Raw genomic sequence first — 19,637 nt, forward strand, 5'->3', positions numbered from 1 at the left:
GCCACTGCTCTCCTCCGCCTGTCCGCGTGCCGGGGCTCGCGGGCTGTGGAGGAGTGGAGGGGAAAATAGGCCGGCGTGGGAGAGGCTCGTCTCGCGGCGAGCCAGGCTGCGGTTACAATAATAAACATAACACTCGAAAGAATCACATAATTATTAAGAAACAACATTACAATAATTAAATGGTAATTGATAAAACAAAAATACAAATTAATTAATTAGTTACGAATTAATGACAAGTGAAGTATTTGTACAACATTTAAACACACTATTTAAGACGTGAGAGTTTTGTTACGTTACAAATTATACGCAATTGTGGACGCTCGTGATCACTTAAAAAATGTACATAAAAAGTATTACTATTTACAACACAATGATGTCTACTGACGTGCTAGGGCGCACACAGGTGCGTCCCTGATTGTAACACTTCACTTATGCAAGAGAGGACGCTGACGAGGCATAACAGCCTGAAGAAGCCGAGGAGACACTTGGGTCGACGTCAGTACATAATGTTATTTCAGTGCCTGTGTTAGTGTGTAGATCCGTAGCCTGGCCCGCCACGAGCTCATGTTCTCCCGCGCCGGCCTGCTTCCCCTTCCCCTCCTCCGTGGCCCGCACACAACGGCGCGCACGGGAGTGCGGAGTGGCAGTCGCCGTCCAGCTGCAGCGCGGAGCAGAACTGCGTCGCTCCGCTCCGCTAGAAGTAACATGTCACGTACGGTCGAGTTTCGCGATTAGCTGAGCACATCACGGGGCCGCCTTCAGCCGCCCTACAAGACTGCGTTTTCATCATTTTTGTAATTACGGAGTCTGGGTCGCAGCTTGGGAGAAATGTCCGTCTCGCGACGTGGTCGGCCAGGCTGCGATAGGGCTTCCGTTAATAAACCCCGCTCACGGAAACAGACAAGACGTACTTTTTTCTACCGCCTTCACCAGTATCTCCAATTTCCCCGAAATCCTTTCCCTGTCCCACTTATTCCGGTCCCGGCCATGTAGGCCTGAACTCACCACTCTCCGGCTGGAGCTACGCGGGCAACTGAACGAGTTCTCAGGGCAATCTTCGACGGGGACCAAGGGACATAGGGCCGAAAGGACGTCAATACATACGCAGTAGACTAAAAAACAATCCCTTTCTTGAGTCAAACAACTTAATTTCCAAACAATACAGAGAGGCTTCATCAATAATATTGATGTCCCTCGGCCTGCGGTCCCTAAGTCCCTGTTGCGAATAGTCCTGATACTCACCCTGATTTGCCCGCGTAGCTTCAGTCGGAGAGATGTGGAGTTCAGGCCAACGTGGCCGGAACCTGGAAACGTGGGACCGGGAGGGAAATTTGCGTAGGTAGAAGGAAATGTAGAAGGTTGCAAGGAGAAGACGTTGCTGTCCGTTTTCACGAGCTCCTTTTTCCATCTAAGACCTATCGCAGCCTGGCCGACGCGTTGTGCGACGAGCGTCTTCCCTTGCCGCGACCCAGACTCCGGGAAATACGCTGGTGACAACTGGAACGCGACGATGCGACTGCGGAGGCAGTCACGTGACGAAACATACTGGTTAAGAAAGTTCAGACGTGCACAGCGTGCGTCTCGAGCGGAGCGAATTGCGAAGTGAAGGAGACGCGATCTTGTTAACGAGATTTATAACTGGAAATCCAGTCACAGCCTGGACGACCACGTCGGTTGACGGACGTTTCGTCCACGCTGCGACCCAGACTCCGAAGTGTACTAATTCTCGCGGAGCGGAGCGAAGCAGGTCTGCTCCGTGCGGCAGCCTGATAGCAACTGACACGACACTCGCCACCCGCCCGCGTGGGCTGCAGAGGGGAGAAAGGGGAAACGGGCCGGCGTGGGAAAGACGCGACTCGCGCAGCGGGCCAGGCTTGCAGTTCTACATGATAACATCGGCAATGCAAAATATATACAAGAATATTTAAATGCAAAATTATTTAAGAATTACGAAACATTATAAAGTACTTCAAAATACATAAACACAAGTTAAGAACCAAGGAGCATCTATCCTTACGGAAAGAGAGGAAACTCAAGCTTAAAACTGATGTCACTTATTTTTAGCTCTATGTTCTGTCACAGCAGCGGCACCAAACTCTCAGCGGCGGAAATGTGAAACTCAACCGGCATGAATGAGCAGTGCAGATCGGACTCTCTACCCCCCCCCCCCCTTCCCCTGACTTTTTTTCTTGTTTATTTACGTTTAGTGCATGTTGTTTGCTGGACGTATGTTATCTGAAAGTATGAGAAGAACATTTCAAAAATATATTACGACGTCAGTTAACAAGTCAATTTAATCCCTGAAAATGCGCTACAGCAGTCCTCTGGCATGCAATCAAATGTACAGTAAACCATAACCAGAAACGCTGAGGCCTGAAAGTGTTATATTTAGAGCACCTGTTTGAATAATTATAAATATACCTTGACAGCTTTGTTTTTTATTGTATTTTAATTGCACGCACAATTTAATTTCGGTTTAAGGAGATATACTTAAAATAGGCATTTAAGTAAGTTTTTAGTTTAATTATAGGTAGTAACTAATAAAAAATACACTATTAATACTAGTAATGAAAAGTTTTATTGCACAAATGCTGACAAACATTTAAAAAATGACATCAGAAAACCTATAAACAATTTTTGAAGACTTGGAAAAGTCGTAATGACAAGCACTGTAACACGCATGGCAAACTTGCTACAATCAACATAAACATAGGTACCAAGATTAAGATATTCCACATGTAGGCATCAGAGAAATTTATTCAGGTTGCATTTTTATGGTACTTGCGTATTAATGCCACCGCAGCTACATATTTGACTGTTTTTAAGTGCCGCCAATGTACACCTAAAATTTTTGTGACAAATCATAAAATAAAACACTTTATTTAAAATCAGAACACTTTCAAAATACAAAAAACTTTATTTAAATACAAAGTAGTCGATGGTTTCTTGGTGGAAAATGGCCTGATTATAGAGTTTAACATTGATACATTAAAAATTGGTACTTTGTTAGTTGGGTTAGTATAGCTAAACTTTAAATTGGTAATTCCTAAGCAATAATTAGAAATATTTTACAATAGCCTATTTGTAATGTAACTATACTAACCTAACCAACCATCCAATATGTTTTGAAGCATTTTTAATGTAGCTAACCTAACGTAATTGACCATATTTAAGATTTAACTCAAGTTATCCAAATCATATACAGACAGACCCACCCAGAAAAGCCAAACAGTAAGGTAAGTTATAAACTGATTTCTCAGAAACCAGTAAGAATTCAGAAATTCTGTTGTCAGGGTAAATACAGGAATGTGCCTAGTGTTTGAAAAAAGTATTTCAGGAATTTTATTATTACTTTGCAGAAAAGCTGTGCTGTAAGAATATTACATCGAGTAAAGATAATATTCTCCTACATAAGACATATAGTGACATACGCCCATATAAAAGAACTACATTAGACCTTTGATAAACCTCTCACTCCCCCAGTTAATATGCTAAAAACTGTAACTACGTGGGCATCTGCCTGTACAATAGCTTACCACAATATTATGGTAAAAATATATTTATTTTGTAATCAAAATTCAGCAAACAAGGCAACAATGAATCCAAAAGAAAATTGCATACGTGTGCGAACTTAGCGCAACTTCTGCTGCGGTGGCGATAATACGTAAGTACCATTTGCTTACATGTAGGCCTTTAAAAAATATATTGAATTTTGCAACCCACGTGCTTTTAAAACCAACAAAGAAAAAGCCAAAACAAATGACCTTATTTTTCACGTGTAAATACACTCACTTTCACCTTCCATTAAACTGTTTTTAATTTGACAGCGTAGTACAACATTAACTGACTCTGATCGGCTGAACACCAGGACACATTGATAGTACATAAGGAAAGTTATAATTTGATGAACTTTTCTTATTACAAAAACTATGCTATGTGCTTATCATTGCAGCTGGTAAAACTGAATAATATGGAGTTGAATATATATGTTTAATTAATGATATCTGATATGCTTGTGTCGATTATAGTCTAAGCTTAAGAATATCCAACAATTTTAATTTCACATTACAATTTAAATAAAAAATCATACTAATAATAGTACAAGATCAATACATCATGAATATATACCTATGAACTTTTTACAATCATACACAAAAATAACCAAATATATTGCTGTTGCATTGCCAACTTGTAACTTTACTGTTGCGCTAGGCATGTGTAACCAATTATGAGCAGCACAATTTCTTACTGTATTACTCTGTGTCTCAGGTGGCAGTACATCTCTTAACATTTTTCCGACCCAGTAAAATAGAGTTAAAAGTTTGATTCCGAATTTAAGAAGTATTTTTAAATTATTTGTTATCCAATTAAAATACATAATTTTTTCACAGTGTTTTTTTAATGTTCCATTGAATTAAAAGAGCTAAAACTATAGAATTGTGCAGAAACCAAAGTTAAACTTCTTATTACTAGCTCTTCTATAAAACTTGAAATAGTGAGGCTGTAAACCACCTCACAGGGTGGGCCTCAACTTAAATATTGGGTGTAGACCAGCTGTAATCTCACAAAAAATCGACCAATTAAACGCGCTGTCTACACCCATGCAAACAAGCAGAGTAAAACAAACATTAGCCGAGAATATTATGAGAATAATTCGCGCAACGTTAGGCCCTACAGGGTGTACAAACAACTTACAATGACTTGTTCTTGAATTCTGACTGAGATACATTTATTTTCAAACAAAAGCTTGACTTCATAAAAAGCAGTGGTTTTACACGCCTGATGTTACACGTCTGAATACAAAATGATTTACAACAGTAACAAAAAAAAGATATTACAGTACGTTCAAAGATAGAGTAGTCCGTGGGTTGCACTCGTACCAAGATTTTTTACGGAAATGCAGAGTCTGAAAGGCCTTTGACTGTCTATTGCAAGTTTACTTGTTGGGTGACATAGCTAAGGGATTTCTCCACAACGTTTCGCAGTTGGAAAGGTGCACTGGTTACACGTAGTGACGTCACAAAGTGTGCACACCAACCGGTGTTAAATGGGTTGAGCTCATTATTAACCAAAAAGGCTGAAGTGGAGAAACTTCCAGTGTTTAGCATTATGAGTTCTCTTAATTACGTTGCCATGAAAGCTAATCTTGCAGCTAATCAACTCCGCAAACGTTAAAGCTCAGGCCCCATTGGGTGTGCTTGCAGCCGTCTGGGTCGCGTGCACCTCGCACACGACTGCTTTTGCCTCGTCCTCAGCGACCACACATGCTGTCCGGTAACTCGCTCCTGTCCTCCCGGGCATTCACTCACGTCGCGGATCGCGCCCCAGTGTCCAACTGCCGTGCGCCGGCCCACACACTCGTCTCGGTCTCAGTCATTGACGTCACAGCCGCCAACAGCGTACTCACGCTACGCGTCACACGACACTTGCTACCAACTCTTCCATAATAATACTGACCATTGTCAACTGTCACTTGTGCTCACTCAGGTACTGCAACCCAGCCAAAGTCTCTAACGCGTGGTAAGAGTGTAATAAATATTCGCAGTATAATAAAAACAGACTAAACACAAACTACTGCTCAGTAGGCAATACAACTAAAGGGAAACTAGAGTTAAAGAAAGAAAAACATCCTAAATGACAGTAACAGAGTTATAGCAAAACAAAGTTAAACTCACGCGAGGCGGGGCACACGCCTAACAGGTATACTTGAGTCGACACATTAAAACCAAACAAATAAAACTTTATAATTCTTCCCATTGCTAAGCTACATACATACCACTTGAAAAAAAAAATTACCTGCCGGAATACATAAATGACAACTTATACCTATATCATACTTATACCTACTGCATAAAATTGAAAATCCTGACTAGCAAAAACAGTAATTCAGTAACATCAGTGCACTATCCACATCTCAGCTATCATTACATACTACTGTAAGTCAAACAAAAATACATTTATGTGTCAGCAAAATTATAATGCTTGCTTCAGATCATTTGGTAGCCTAATAGAAAGATACACGCCATAAATAATATTATTTATGCAAAAATTTGATGGTGAAGCAAAGGTAAAGAGAACATTAGCATACTTTTGTATGATATATCGCTAATGGGAATACATATAACTGAAATTAACGATATGTCAACATTCAATTGTTCAAATCGGTGAAGGTGAATAAACTGATATATGTTTACAGTGCATCATCATATAAACAGCTCCTCAGTACTGACTAAAACACTGCTACTGTTATTAACACTGAAGGCACATTAGTAACATGTCACAAACTGTTACATCACTCAACACAGGTGATTCTGACAATTGCACAGGTTATATCTTTAGATACATTGTTAGGTAACAAAAGTTAAGATGAATTATTTGGTAAGCACAAATTTATATTACCTAGAACAGTGTCTGAAGCTCTATTCTCCTAAGTGTAATGCTGCAGCACCAACAGTATGAATATGAACAGATCATATTAAGTACTAATGCAAAAAAAAAAAACATTACAGTACTGATATGTAAATGTCATCGTAGATAATTATATGCACACTTCAAATTAAAATGTCAGGGGTAAACGTAATGCAAAGCATCCAATAATTCAAAAATAAATACACAAGAATCAACAACTTAAATAATTGTACCCAAATATTTTATAAAAGTTAACCTTTGTATGTACAAAGTGAAATTCAAGTTTACAAAAAAAACTTAAATTAATGCTTTAATTACAGACATTACTAATGCATAATACAATTGCATTTGTTTGTAAATTTAATTGTAATAGTGTGCTATGCAAAGAGTTCATTTATTTCATTTTCTCTCTGCATTGTTTAAGTTTTCATTCAAGAATAATTTATTAAAAGTATTTGGATTGCTATTTTCAAAGGTTTTATTTATTGGACACTGACATTATGCTGCTGAAAAAGAGTTACACCATGGGATTCATTGATAAGGATGTTTTATTATTTGCTTTATAAAACTTATTTCATACTATTTCATATTATACACCCTGAGACATTTATTCTCCAATTATTTAAATTACTTTTATTCAATTAATTCATAATAGTAATTTGTCACATCTAAAATTTCATCATCAACGACAAACAAAATAAATGTCCCCTTAGCAATATTTAAATTCATCCGAACTTAATTTTACATAATGTCATGGTGCTAAGAAGATTACCCACAGAAAAATGGATGGAGGAACTGGCAAGTATGTTACTGTAAGAAACAAATAAAAATTAATTTTTCTTGCATATTCATTACCTTCTTTTTCAAGTCATTTATGTTTTAAGATTTTTATTTTACGGGATTCAAGCCTTTTCTTGATGGAATTCGATAAATCACGATTTCTTTTCGTACACCACCACGGTATGGATATGTGGCACACTGATGACAATATGTTGTCCTTGAGTGTTTCTACATGCAATGGACAACCCACTTTCAGCCATTCAAAGTCAACATGTGCCTTCATTACTGATAAAAGTTTGGACAGCACTGCACTTCCTTGGGCAATCTCCGGAATGATAGTCTCAAGAACTGTTGCTGCACTCCCAACGCACACAATGAGTTCTTCAGCAGGGTAGGTTAGACTTTGGTTACGGGATGAATATTCTTTGAAAATTATGCAGCTATGGAGATAGTCATTAGGCATTGAAGTTACCAGAACTTGCTTGCAATTTTTACAATTACTTTTCATTAAAATCCTTTTTGCAATACTTCCAGCTACATACGCAACTGAATAATCTATGTTCCCAAGTTCCACAGTACAGCTGGTGGTTGTAGAGGTTTCTTGTGAGCTATTGCCTTGTTTACTCGGAATACCAGGAGAACATGTAACAAATTCACGTAAATTGGTTAGAAGCTCACAAGGTTCCAGTTCAGCTTCACAGTTGGATCTGTTGTCGACCATCGCCAAACCATTTATCATGGATGCTTTCAAAGCAGAAACAAACTGTGGCACGGTAGGATTAACATTGGAGCCACAGTTGGCTCGAATGCACCCAAACACATGTTCGATTGGGTCTTGATTCACACTTCGAGGTTGCAAGTATGTGAAACCTAACTCCTTTAACTTTCCTCATAGCAGATTCATTCCCCTAAGAGTAATTACCCAGCCACTCAAACATGGTGGGGAAAAATACTTAGTACACCTGGAAGTATTTGTATTCTCCTGGGTAGCCATACACTTCTCCACCTTCCACTGCTTAATGAGGTCAATACTTTCTTCCCAAAACATCAAATGGGACTTCTCTCTTGTTTTGCGCAGCAGACACCTAAGCCCGCCAGCTCCTTCTGGCCTAGCTGCTGCACCGTTGACACTGTCAAATAATTTGTTGAAAAAAGCAACAAAATGTGCTGTCCCAAGAGCACTGGCATCTAGTTTGCCTGCAAACAAATAAAACAAGCTTTGAAAAAAAATGATCACTTAAAACTCTAGTACCAAAAAAAATTTCAATATATCTCAAAACCACCCTTAGTACACTTTCCAACAGATCCAAGCATTTCAAATGTGCGATCAATGGTAAACGAGGTTAATGTTACTCGGCCAGTATTTAATGCAAATTACATAAATACTAACAAAACAAATAATTTGGCAAATCTCTCCATAGCCACATTCCCTGAGAAAGTCACGTTGAACACATTTTTGTTTAAAACAATGTTGTAGTTGCAAAAATTTTTACAGTAGACTTAACATTCAACTATGACAGGATTAGGTTACATTGTGCAACATTAAACACAACCTACACTGCTCATATAATAAACCGCCCTTTTTAAATTGTAAATACCGATAAATTATGTGGAAGTAATATGGCCAATTTTTTAATATGAACAATAGAGGGCATGACCATGAATTTGAGAGAAATTGTTCGTTTAGAGCACCATATTACATATGTAACTAATAGAAAAACTTTCAAATGAAACACTTTTTGTTTAACACAAAGCATTCTATGCCCTACAATGATAAATAGGTACAAGCCTAATAGACATTTCATGTGTACTTGCCAGAATTTTCCTCGTCCCTTTCCCCAACAAAAAAAAAGCACGAGCCTGGATAATATATATTTACTATGCACCATAATTTTCCTAGTCCTTTTTCTGAACAAAACTTTACAATATGTATAATTTAATTTTTCAGAACTTTAAATTTTCACCCCACAATTTCCATGATCTTAATAGCCCCTACAGTCTACATCTATTAGGCTTTTCTTTCTTCTTTCAATCAGTATCTCACAAGATATTAATCAAAAATAAACCAATAGCATGAATATCGAAAAACTTTACTTTTAATGTGTATATACTGCGTATATAACTGGGATAGTACGTACAACTGAACACGTATCCAAGTTCATGCATCACTTGATCCTGATGGCATGATACTTCATGATTGATCCTGTGGTAGATGATGCTTACATCTAAAGATCCTGGACATAACAAAAATTATTACATTACAAAGTTAGAGAGTAAAAAAAATTCAGATTTTTATTTGATCTGATTATACAATCATAATTCATTGATGTCACAATTTTTGTTTTATTCGTGATCTTTTAATGAACTAAGTAAATTAAAACAGCAAGCATCATGTACCAGACGATCAATGCATTCAGGATCATGCCATTAGGATAAAGGAATAAAAGTGGATACGCAATACAAAACTTTTACCTGGCCAAGAAATCTTACAAAAGATTTACACAGTTGTAAAATGAAAGAACTCAACAGACGCTACAAGAGAATCAATTGCAGCAGCAGTAGAGTGGCTGAGAACCTGGGCTGCTAAAGCCACCTTCATTGCAGTTCTGCCTTTGGGGTCCAGGTGACAGTCGGTCAGTTTGTGAAGCATTCTGTAGGTGACTTGGGAGTGATCAAAGCACTTTGGTGACTTCTTGTATACAGACAATGCCATCACTCTAGGTTTGTTTGACTCGAGGTCTCTTTTTGACCTGTCAACTCTCGGGGCGCCCTTTTCCGGAAGCAGTATGGCGGATGGTCGTTTTACTCGCGGGGGCAAGTTGCTCTCAGGTCACTCAGGTCATGCTCTCGATGCTCCTCCTCTCGAGGAAGAGTTGCGAGGGCAAGTCGTCTGCTGGTTGTTTTGGCGCGACTTTGACGATGGAGTCAATATGTTATCAAGCTACATTTGGTGATGACGGTAATATTTTAATTAGATGACGACATTGAAGCGGAAAAACAATTCAATATAACTTATTTGGCGTCCTTTATTTAAAAATCACAAGATTTGCAATCGTTTCCTAGTACAGGTTAGCTTATGCATACCACAAGCGGTTTAAAGTCAAAAAGCAATATTTATATATTTTTACCTTCATCAAGCTCTCTCATAATTTGTAGTCCAATATATGGTAAATCAATAACAACTTCATCTTCATATGAATCTTCATTTCCAAACAAATTTCTCACGATGTCTGCTATATTTTCCGCCACATTGTTTAACAACAAATAGCATTTTCTTCGTGTATTAAAAGTTACCGACTCCTTTTGCCCTCAGGTCAACTTGCTCCCAACTCTTTCAACTCCCAAGGGGCACGAGAGACCTCGAGTCAAACAAACCTCTTATCTGTTAGTGTCCATCTTCTTCCTTTAGGCTTCTTCTTGCCGCACCGCATTTGTGAAGCCAAGAAATTTGCAGATGCAAGTGACATTGACTTTGACAACCACTCTGTCATTCTAACAGCATCACAATCTTTATTTAATAATTCTTTCAAAGTGAGGTTTTGTTTCTGAATTTTTTTTTTATATTTAACAATGTGTGTTGTTTTTGGGCAACAAGCAGTTTAATCAATTTCTTCTTCCTAGGTGTTATTTCCTTATAGGAATCGCAATCAAGAATATTTAAATATTTATTTCTTCCCTTGAAAGTTTTTGATGTCACATTACATGAAGGACTCTCACCAAATTTTGTGTCACTTCCTTCAAATTTTTCATTACATTTGCTATCAAACAGCCTCACTGGTTTCAACTTTGGATTGGATGATGCAACTGGTAAATCATTCACATATAAAACTGGCGAAATTGAATTTACACAATTGGTAGGTCGAATGTCATTGTTTCCTTTGGTATTTGATACATCACACTCAGTTTGGGCACTAATTATTGATGTCTGTTTTGCATACGGGTGATCACACAAAACCTCGCATGTTTGTAAATTTTCTTCACATTGCTCACCTTCTGAAACTACTCTACTTGAAAATGAATCTTTAGCAGGATGCACAGAAACATCATCATGTTCAACACTACAGTTAGGAAAAGCTTCTACACATGAGTCTTTGTACGGTGTACAATTAACTGGAACTTGTGCAAAAGCATCTTCACTACACAACTCGCTGTCGACACAAACATGTAGGCCTACACTAGCATCAGCAGTTTGACACTCAGTATATGATGTCATACATGTATTCTGTCGGCTATCAAGTGAAGGAATAGTAGGTACTGCACCATACATCAATAACGTTCTTTCAGCATCCCGAAACTGTCTGCCATCGAAATGCAATTAGCACAAAAATAAGTTTGTTGCACTGATTTTGTCAGTTTTGACACATTCAATCCATTTTGACACCTGAAACAGTAAAAACACAGTAACTGCTGCGATTTAACATACTTTTTTTTTATTAATTGACAATAACATACGTCAATGAAATAATGACATGAGAATAACTTAAAACACTTCTGCGAAGCTCACGGTGCGGTTATTTTATACATTTAAATATACATTAGCCCTAAATGAAGGATTGGCACTTAGCACCTCAAATCACTGCAAACCTTATGTATTTGCGATTTTATTAAAGTACCTACATAAATAAATAAAATTTACTGACCTTATCTTCGAAGAAGCAGTCTTGGTGTTTGGAAAATGGAAAAACCGCCGCTCTCTAGGATTAGAATTACAACCCTTTGCGGCACATTTGGTCCCCCACAAATACGGCAGAGACATATTCAATTTTTACATTACAATATTATTTACTGCGACTAATCTTATTAATCAGTAACCCACAACGTTTGTCAACACATAACCTCAACACGAGTACTGAAAAATTTCGAAATGCTTCTTGCTGCAACGTAAAAAAACAAAACAAATTGGCAACTAGCGCACCCATTCTCGTGGCGGAGGTAATGTCAACTACTTGGAGAAAATAAGCAACATATTGGACCATTCCAGTTTCACCCCCCTGTTAAGAACATTACAAAGTACTATAAAAACATATTTGACAACAGGAAATACACTGACACGATAATTATAAAATAGAAGGAATTATTTTAAAAACACATATTCGTTTAAGGACGTTCCAGGGCGCACGCGGGTGCGTCCCTGATCGTTACCACCACACTGCACTTCACTTAATGCAAGAGAGGACGCTGACGAGGCATAACGGCCTGAAGGAGCCGGGGAGACACTTGGGTCGTCAATATATATCTATTTTGGTCAATGAACACATACATTTTATGTACACAAACGAATCCTAAAACATTTCGTGGACGTAGTAAATACAAAATAACACGCACGGTAGGAGGCCACAAAAGTGATTCTGATGTGAGTTATTTTGGCGAGTAACCTTCCAACAGCTGATTGAGTTCCCATTTTCCAAACCAAAGACGAATAAGCTCTCTATGATATTAATGCTCAAAGTTTTATGATAATGTGGACTATTTCTATGGATTTTTGATGTGACAGTGACAAGTGACTAACGTTATAGTAAGCGATTGCTTTTCATATTCATTCATATAGTATTTTGTATTTCTGTTAGGGAGCTGATAAATAAAAACACTTTGTGTTAGTTACACTTATTTTGGAAATGCCCTAAGGTATTACATTGTTTGTTTACTTTTAAATTTTTGTGATATTTTTTTTTAAAGATGAGGTTATGATAGGCTAACAAGTATTGGGGAGTCGTATTCGTATTAGTTTTAAGACTAAAAACATGTTTACAGTTAAAGGTTACTATCTTTTAGAGATTATTTACCAGCTTTAGTTGAAAATATTTCGTGTCGCTTCGATTCTGATAATTATTTATGTTGATCGCAGTTTTATCTTCTGCCGGATGTGTGTATATGTTTGAAACCTGTGAGCTCCAATATCTAGTACTGTGATATATAAATTTGCTTCATTTTACTTACAAATAGATATCCTCAGGAGGATGTCAGTCACTGGATCACTGTAGTAAACGTGTTAGCACAGTGTGTTAACTTGATAGCCTAAAACAAACGTCTCAAGGGGCAATTTATGTCTATCAAACTGAAACAGTAACAAAATAAAAAGGTAAATATGTAGTGTACGGATTAGCGTCAAAATTTTTTTTAAAAATCTTAAATAACTTTCATTATATGCTCTTTTACGTCCTATTTTCATTACAGCCTGCGGAGATAAGAAATTCCAATTAATTTTGGAGATATCGCCGTTCTTATTTTGCAATACAAGACCTATGTAATCATTCGACCGCCAACATTTTATATTTTGCAGTGTGTGCGTGAATGCCTAAATAACAGAAATTTTCCATTAGGTAAGGTTAGTTACATTATAAATACTTCAAAATAAACGGAAATTAAAAATAATAAAATTAATTTTAATGGTTGTTTAGTTTTAAAGTATTTATAATGTGGCTGACCTGACCTAACAAACCGGGACAAAGGATGAACAGTAGGAACTCACGTAATTTTCTTTTTACGTGATGTAGTCGTTCAACTACGTCGCGAAAAAAAAAAAAAATCTTTCTTGTAAACAAGCAACAATGGTGAATGCGGGAAGCCTACGATTCACTCATCCTTCTGGACATACCCGAATACTCACGTTGGCAAGCCTTCTTTCAACAGACGAGAGAGGCAAACACCCGATCGTGCATCTTCGTTTTTTTTTTGTTTATTGTAAATAATTATACAACTCACGATAACTAATGGTCAATCAAGTTATGTTAGCTATATTATAAATACTTTAAAACATTGTTGACGGTTGATTTGGTTAGGATAGCTACATTAAAAATACTGTGAAATCATGTAAATGGTTTCCTAGCGCTGGATAGGTACAGGCATATTAAAAAGTTATTTGCTAAGCAACCATAAAATGATTTCACAGTTTTTTTAATGTAGCTATACTTACCTAATATAACCAACCATCCACAATGTTTTAAAGTATTTATAATTACTTCTTGATAATTTTAAGAATGACATCTTATAAGTTAAACCCATGCATTTTGAGAATAAATGCCCACAAATTTTTTTCCCCCAAATAAATACATCTGATGTGGTACGGAAATAAAGAGCGAGCATGAACTTGGGGTCGGGTTTGGCTCTCTCGTCTGTGAAAAGAAGGCTCGCCAACGTGAGAATTCGGGTATGTCCAGAAGGATGAGTGAATTGTAGGCTTCCCACTGAAAGTCGCATGAGTGCACAGGATGAAAATTAAAAAATTCCTTATCTCCTAAAGTATTTGGAATTTCTGATCTCTGCCGGGTTTAATGAAAAGAGGAAGTTAAAAAGCACAGAATAAAGGTATTTTCGGAATTTCAATTTTTTTTTTAACAACTAAGTATTGCCCAAATATGAAAATTAAAAATTTGATATCTCCTAAAGTATTTGGAATTTATTATCTCCGCAGGCTGTAATGAAATGAGGACGTAAAATAGCATACAATTAAAGTTTTTCAGATTTTTAAAAAATTTTTTGATGCTAATCCGTACACTACATATTTACCAATAAAAATATTAAAATGTATAATGTACACTGGTGAGTAATATCATGTGTATTGTCTAGCATGCAGACTGTTATTGGTTTATTTAGTTATCCAAGTTTTATGACATTACTATGGTGCCTTTACATTATAACCCCTACATTTTTACAGGATAAATGCATGAAATTTTAGTTATGGATCATTTAAGATTAGAGCCACAAAAAAATTCATTCAAAAGGAAACTACTATTTTAACAAAGAATTGTTGTTATTGCATTGTACCTCACATTCTACCACTGACTGTTAATAAGTTAGGATTACTAGCAGTAACATTTATAATGACACTAACAATGTCTTCAATTTATTTGGTTGTTCCAGTGGTGCCAAGTATCACTGATTTTCCCTTATTATTACTGATTTAATTGCCGAGGTAGGGTCAATCCATATAACGTGGCCCAAAAAAAAATATTGGCAGCATCCACAATTTTTAATAAATTGATATTTTGTGCCTTGTTTAAATTATGTATTGACAGTTTAAAACTTAGCCCAGGAAAAGAAGGTTTTATGTCGGGAAAAATTAGAGACAAGCTGATATTTTCGCAAGTGTTAGGATCTAACTAGAGGTATATTTTCCCAAAAGTCCCCACCCCTTCCCTTTGTGCTTCCCCCCCTACCCACCCTTAAACATCCGATTTGCAAGCATTTGGATTACCCTTCATATCTCCGTTGTTATTTATCGCAGTCAAATTTTCTTTATATAGTTTTATTTCTTATATTATTATCTACAATAAAGTTATGTATAGTTTTGTTCTAGGATTAGCAGTTAACAATATATTAGCTGAGGAATGTCAATTTTTACAATTTTATGTTAAGTTTGTTAAGAATATTTAAGTTTAAAATTTTAATTTGGGACATTTTCACGAAACACTTAAGATAAAAAGTGTAGAATGATTCTTTAGCTTTCCAACGGTATTAATTTTTCATATTTTGGATGACGATAACATGTGTATAACACTAGGTTATGGAGGAAGGCGCTGCATTTTGTTCTACCCTTGGTGCGTGTTGCAGTGGGTGGCCCCAGGAGGCTAAACAACAGGCTTACTATCAAGAGCGAGGGAGCTGGCGTGTTGAGTCATAGAAATGTCCCTAACCACCAACGACCATAAATTTCTTAAGACATGTTTACTGCCTTGAGTAATCCGTCTTCCAGAGACTAGTTCTTGGAGTGGATTTGAAGTGTGCGGTAACGTTCTAGCGTGTATGTGCGTGATTTTCTAAAACTTCCGCTTACTCTACATCACATAGTAACGTGAAGTACTAGAAAGTACGGTGTTAATTTTTGATAACTGAAGAAATTTTGCAACAGCTTCTCGCAAATCTAAGAAGGTAAGAATGTTTTCAATAACAAAAACTAAGTATTATTGTAGTAAAAAACCACTTCTTCCCGTGGGCTGTTGCTATTCAGTGGTTATAGTGCTGTTCTCCTACCAAGACGATTTGGGTTTGGTTCCCGGATAGTACCACACCTTTTTTTTTAATTTGTACCACTGCATGTTCGGCTGTCGATTTTTTCCCCCTTCTTCGGAGCCTTGTGCTATCCTCCACCCTAGCACTCCGGCCCTGCTTCATTCGCATATTAGCATCGATTGTAGATGCTTCACGTCTTAAGATCCACCAGGACATATTATAAAATATTTTTACACAGAAGACTATATGTCGGCTTTATTGCAGTTTTCTTACTTTTTAAATTTGTGTCACGTAAATGTGATTTCTATTGCAACACAAATATCAAACACCGTTAGGCCTATTGATGTGTGTGTCAATACACTGTTTTTTGAAGTTCAGGAAATTAATAGATCATATAACTTAAATATTTTTACATATTTGTGTGAGATTTGTAGTAAAATCTTTTTAAAAATGTAATTATAAACTGATTCAATTCAACATCGTAACTATTTATCGTAATGTTTTTTATGGTTCTTCAGAATACCAAACTTACATTTTAAGTAAATAAGTATACTATTAAAATGCGCATTTGTCAGTCTATGGTAACTTTTTACTATTCGACAATTGCAAATCAACAACTTTCTAAGTGATGCGTATGTTTCAGGATTGAATCTACCTACCATGTTATAACAAGAATTCACACTAACCAAAATTGAAATGGAACATTTAAGTATACTTTGTATTCTATGCGGTAAAGATACGGAAGGAGATACTGTTGCTGTTACAAAAGGGTTGAAGACAATAACAGAAGCAAGCATTCTACGAAAGGATGGGCTCCACAAGAACTTGAAAGAAAAATCAAGTGTTCGAGTACACAAATCGTGTAGGCAAAACTATACGAGACCATCACGTATTAAAGCTGCAACTACATCATCACTAAGTCCTGCTGTATGTATTCCTTCAACATTATCGCCTGTTTTGCGAAGTGTAGGAAATAATTTTGACTACAAAAAAGATTGCATTTTTTTGTGGGGAAGAGGCAATTGTCGATTCTAAGATTGCTTTGTATCGTAGGAAAAAAGTTCGTATGGTAGCAACATTTGAAATTAAAGATAGTTTGTTGCAGAGATGTGAAGATCGGAGCGATGAATGGGGAGATCAAGTGAAAGCACGCATTTTAAATGTAAGTGACTTTGTAGCCCTAGAAGCACGACACCATAAAAACTGTCATGACACTTTTTCAAAGACAAACCCAAGTGAAGGATTTGTAGGCAGACCGATGACGGATAAAGAATATGTTTTAATGTTGTGCAGTTACATTGAACAAAGCGATGAATGCCAATATTCAATTCAAGAGTTGCAAGATATAATGGCATGCATTTCAGGGGGAAAATATACATATTCCGACAAACACCTGAAAAATCTTCTTCTAGAACACTTTAAAGAACGCCGCATTATGGTATCTAATGTTTCAGGTAGAAAGAACATTGTGTGTTTGTCTGATACTGTCCATAAAATTATTGAGACCTGGTACAAAGAAATAGATAGGAACCTAGAAACGGAAAAACTTAGGATAGTATTGGCTGCAGCTGACATCATTAATTAAAGAAGATATTCAAAAGAAGGCATATGATCATGAAACATATCCAGGTACCAATGACATTACATGTGGAGGAGAACATTTAATACCAAATACATTAGCAGCTTTCACACAAAGAGTTACGAAAAAGAAAAACGTTTCAGAGTTTGAAATGGTAGACAGAAAATGTGTAGTCATAAACCATGCTATTATATCAGCTGTAAGACCCAGATCATTTTTGTTACCACTTCACATTGGCTTAGCTCTGAAACTACATCGTTTATATGGATCTAAGCATCTTATCAACATGCTATATTCTATGGGTATTTGTGCTTCCAATTACGAAGCTTCCGTGTACATTAATACTCTTATAAATTCAGGATCACTAAATGTCAATGAAGATGCTTTCATACAGCATGATTTTGATAATGCTGATGTCAATGTTCGAACACTGGATGGCGTCAACACGTTTCATGCAATGGGTGGGGTCCAAACTATTACCCCAGATTCTAGTTTTGAAACTCAAGTAAAGGTTTCAAGGAAATCTTCTGGAACATTTAATCCAGAATGCATTAGGATACGATCTTACCCAAAGAAAAAAGCCCACAACGGACTTAGTAGCATTACTGTGAAAGACTACAAGGAAATAAAAGCTGAGCTGAAAAATTCAGACTTCACAGTAGCAACCATGTTTCCTCTAAACTCTATTTGGCTTTCTGGAATGAATGCCCAACCAGGATGGAATGGTTTCATGAACCTCATTAACAGCAGAAGGGGAAAAAGTGACTCAACATATGTCATGGCTCTTCCATTTATTAATTTGGATAAGTGTGTAAGAGAAGCTGAAGGCGAGAGAAACGTACATAAGCCAACCACCACATCTAAACCTTTTGCACCAAACGATATGTTGCACATAGTGTCATGTTCATGTAAATCTGCATGTGGGAACTATTGTGGATGTCGAAAGACAGGTTTACATTGCTCAGCTATGTGTGAACACTGCAATGGTCTTTCGTGTAACAATGCAACAGCCATAGATGAAGATGAAGATGCAATTGATGATGTATAATTATGTATGTAGGCGTTGAGTCGAAAACGTTATGAATAGATCTGTTTGTAAAATACATTGAAGTACTTTTGTTGTAAGTAGAATTTTTCTATACAAATTAAATAGCATGATGTGTAAATAATAGCAAAGTTTGGAAGTGAAAAATGCACATAAAGAAGTGAATAATTCAGTAAATGTCACAACAGCTTGAAGTGGGTGGGTGGGTGGTCCGTGATGCTGTGGATGATACTGATTGCTCTTTATCACATACTGTGAATAAGCAGTCATGTATTTTAGTTCACAGCTGCCGGTTGTTGCCAGTCCGGAACACGGCGGGTCCATAGGTGGTGGATAATTGAACGATCCTATGTGGGTTAGGGTTGAAGCCCCCCCGAACCAAAACTGGCAAAAATAATATAAAAATTAAACCAACTTTGTTTCTGTATTCTGAACTAAAATTGTATATATAATTTATTTAGAATGATTAGGAAGAATTACAAGTAACGTTTAAGGCCAGCTGAGCGAGATTGAATAGGGTGCGGCAGATTGCTTTTAAGTCCGGGTTGCGAGAGGTGAGTTCTTGGTTTACTTACGGCCCTCTACTTCATGTTATCTTCATCCAAAATATGAAAAATTAATACCGTTGGAAAGCTAAAGAATCATTCTACACTTTTCATCTTAAGTGTTTCGTGAAAATGTCCCAAATTAAAATTTTAAACTTAAATATTCTTAAAAAACTTAACATAAAATTGTAAAAATTGACATTCCTCAGCTAATATCTAGTTAACTGCTAATCTTAGAACAAAACTATACATAACTTTATTGTAGATAATAATATAAGGAATAAAACGATATATGGAAAATTTGACTGCTATAAATAACAACGGAGATATG

The 19,637-nt window shown here is 36.7% G+C and overlaps 1 protein-coding gene and 1 long non-coding RNA gene across 10 annotated transcripts in view; one reads left to right on the top strand and one right to left on the bottom strand.

The window, feature by feature from the left end:
* Positions 1 to 2,559: 2,559 nt before the first annotated feature.
* LOC134527197 (uncharacterized) lies at positions 2,560 to 12,039 on the bottom strand. The gene is made up of 2 exons (XR_010074123.1): positions 11,829 to 12,039; positions 2,560 to 11,569 (listed from the first exon to the last, which is right to left on the bottom strand). It is a non-coding gene; the product is annotated as an uncharacterized LOC134527197 (long non-coding RNA).
* Positions 12,040 to 12,656: 617 nt separating this feature from the next.
* The window catches only part of LOC134527198 (importin-11-like), a 423,976-nt gene continuing 416,995 nt past the window's right edge, over positions 12,657 to 19,637 (top strand). For 5 of the 9 annotated variants that reach the window (XM_063359646.1, XM_063359647.1, XM_063359651.1 and 2 more), the window contains exon 1: positions 12,671 to 12,813. The gene's annotated coding sequence lies outside the window, so the exon portion shown is untranslated. Of the gene's footprint in view, positions 12,814 to 19,637 lie in introns of all 9 variants that reach the window. The other 4 variants (XM_063359649.1, XM_063359652.1, XM_063359648.1 and 1 more) reach the window with 4 other exon arrangements.

The sequence above is a fragment of the Bacillus rossius genome, chromosome 1 (genome assembly GCF_032445375.1).
Source record: "Bacillus rossius redtenbacheri isolate Brsri chromosome 1, Brsri_v3, whole genome shotgun sequence".
Lineage (NCBI taxonomy): Eukaryota > Metazoa > Arthropoda > Insecta > Phasmatodea > Bacillidae > Bacillus > Bacillus rossius.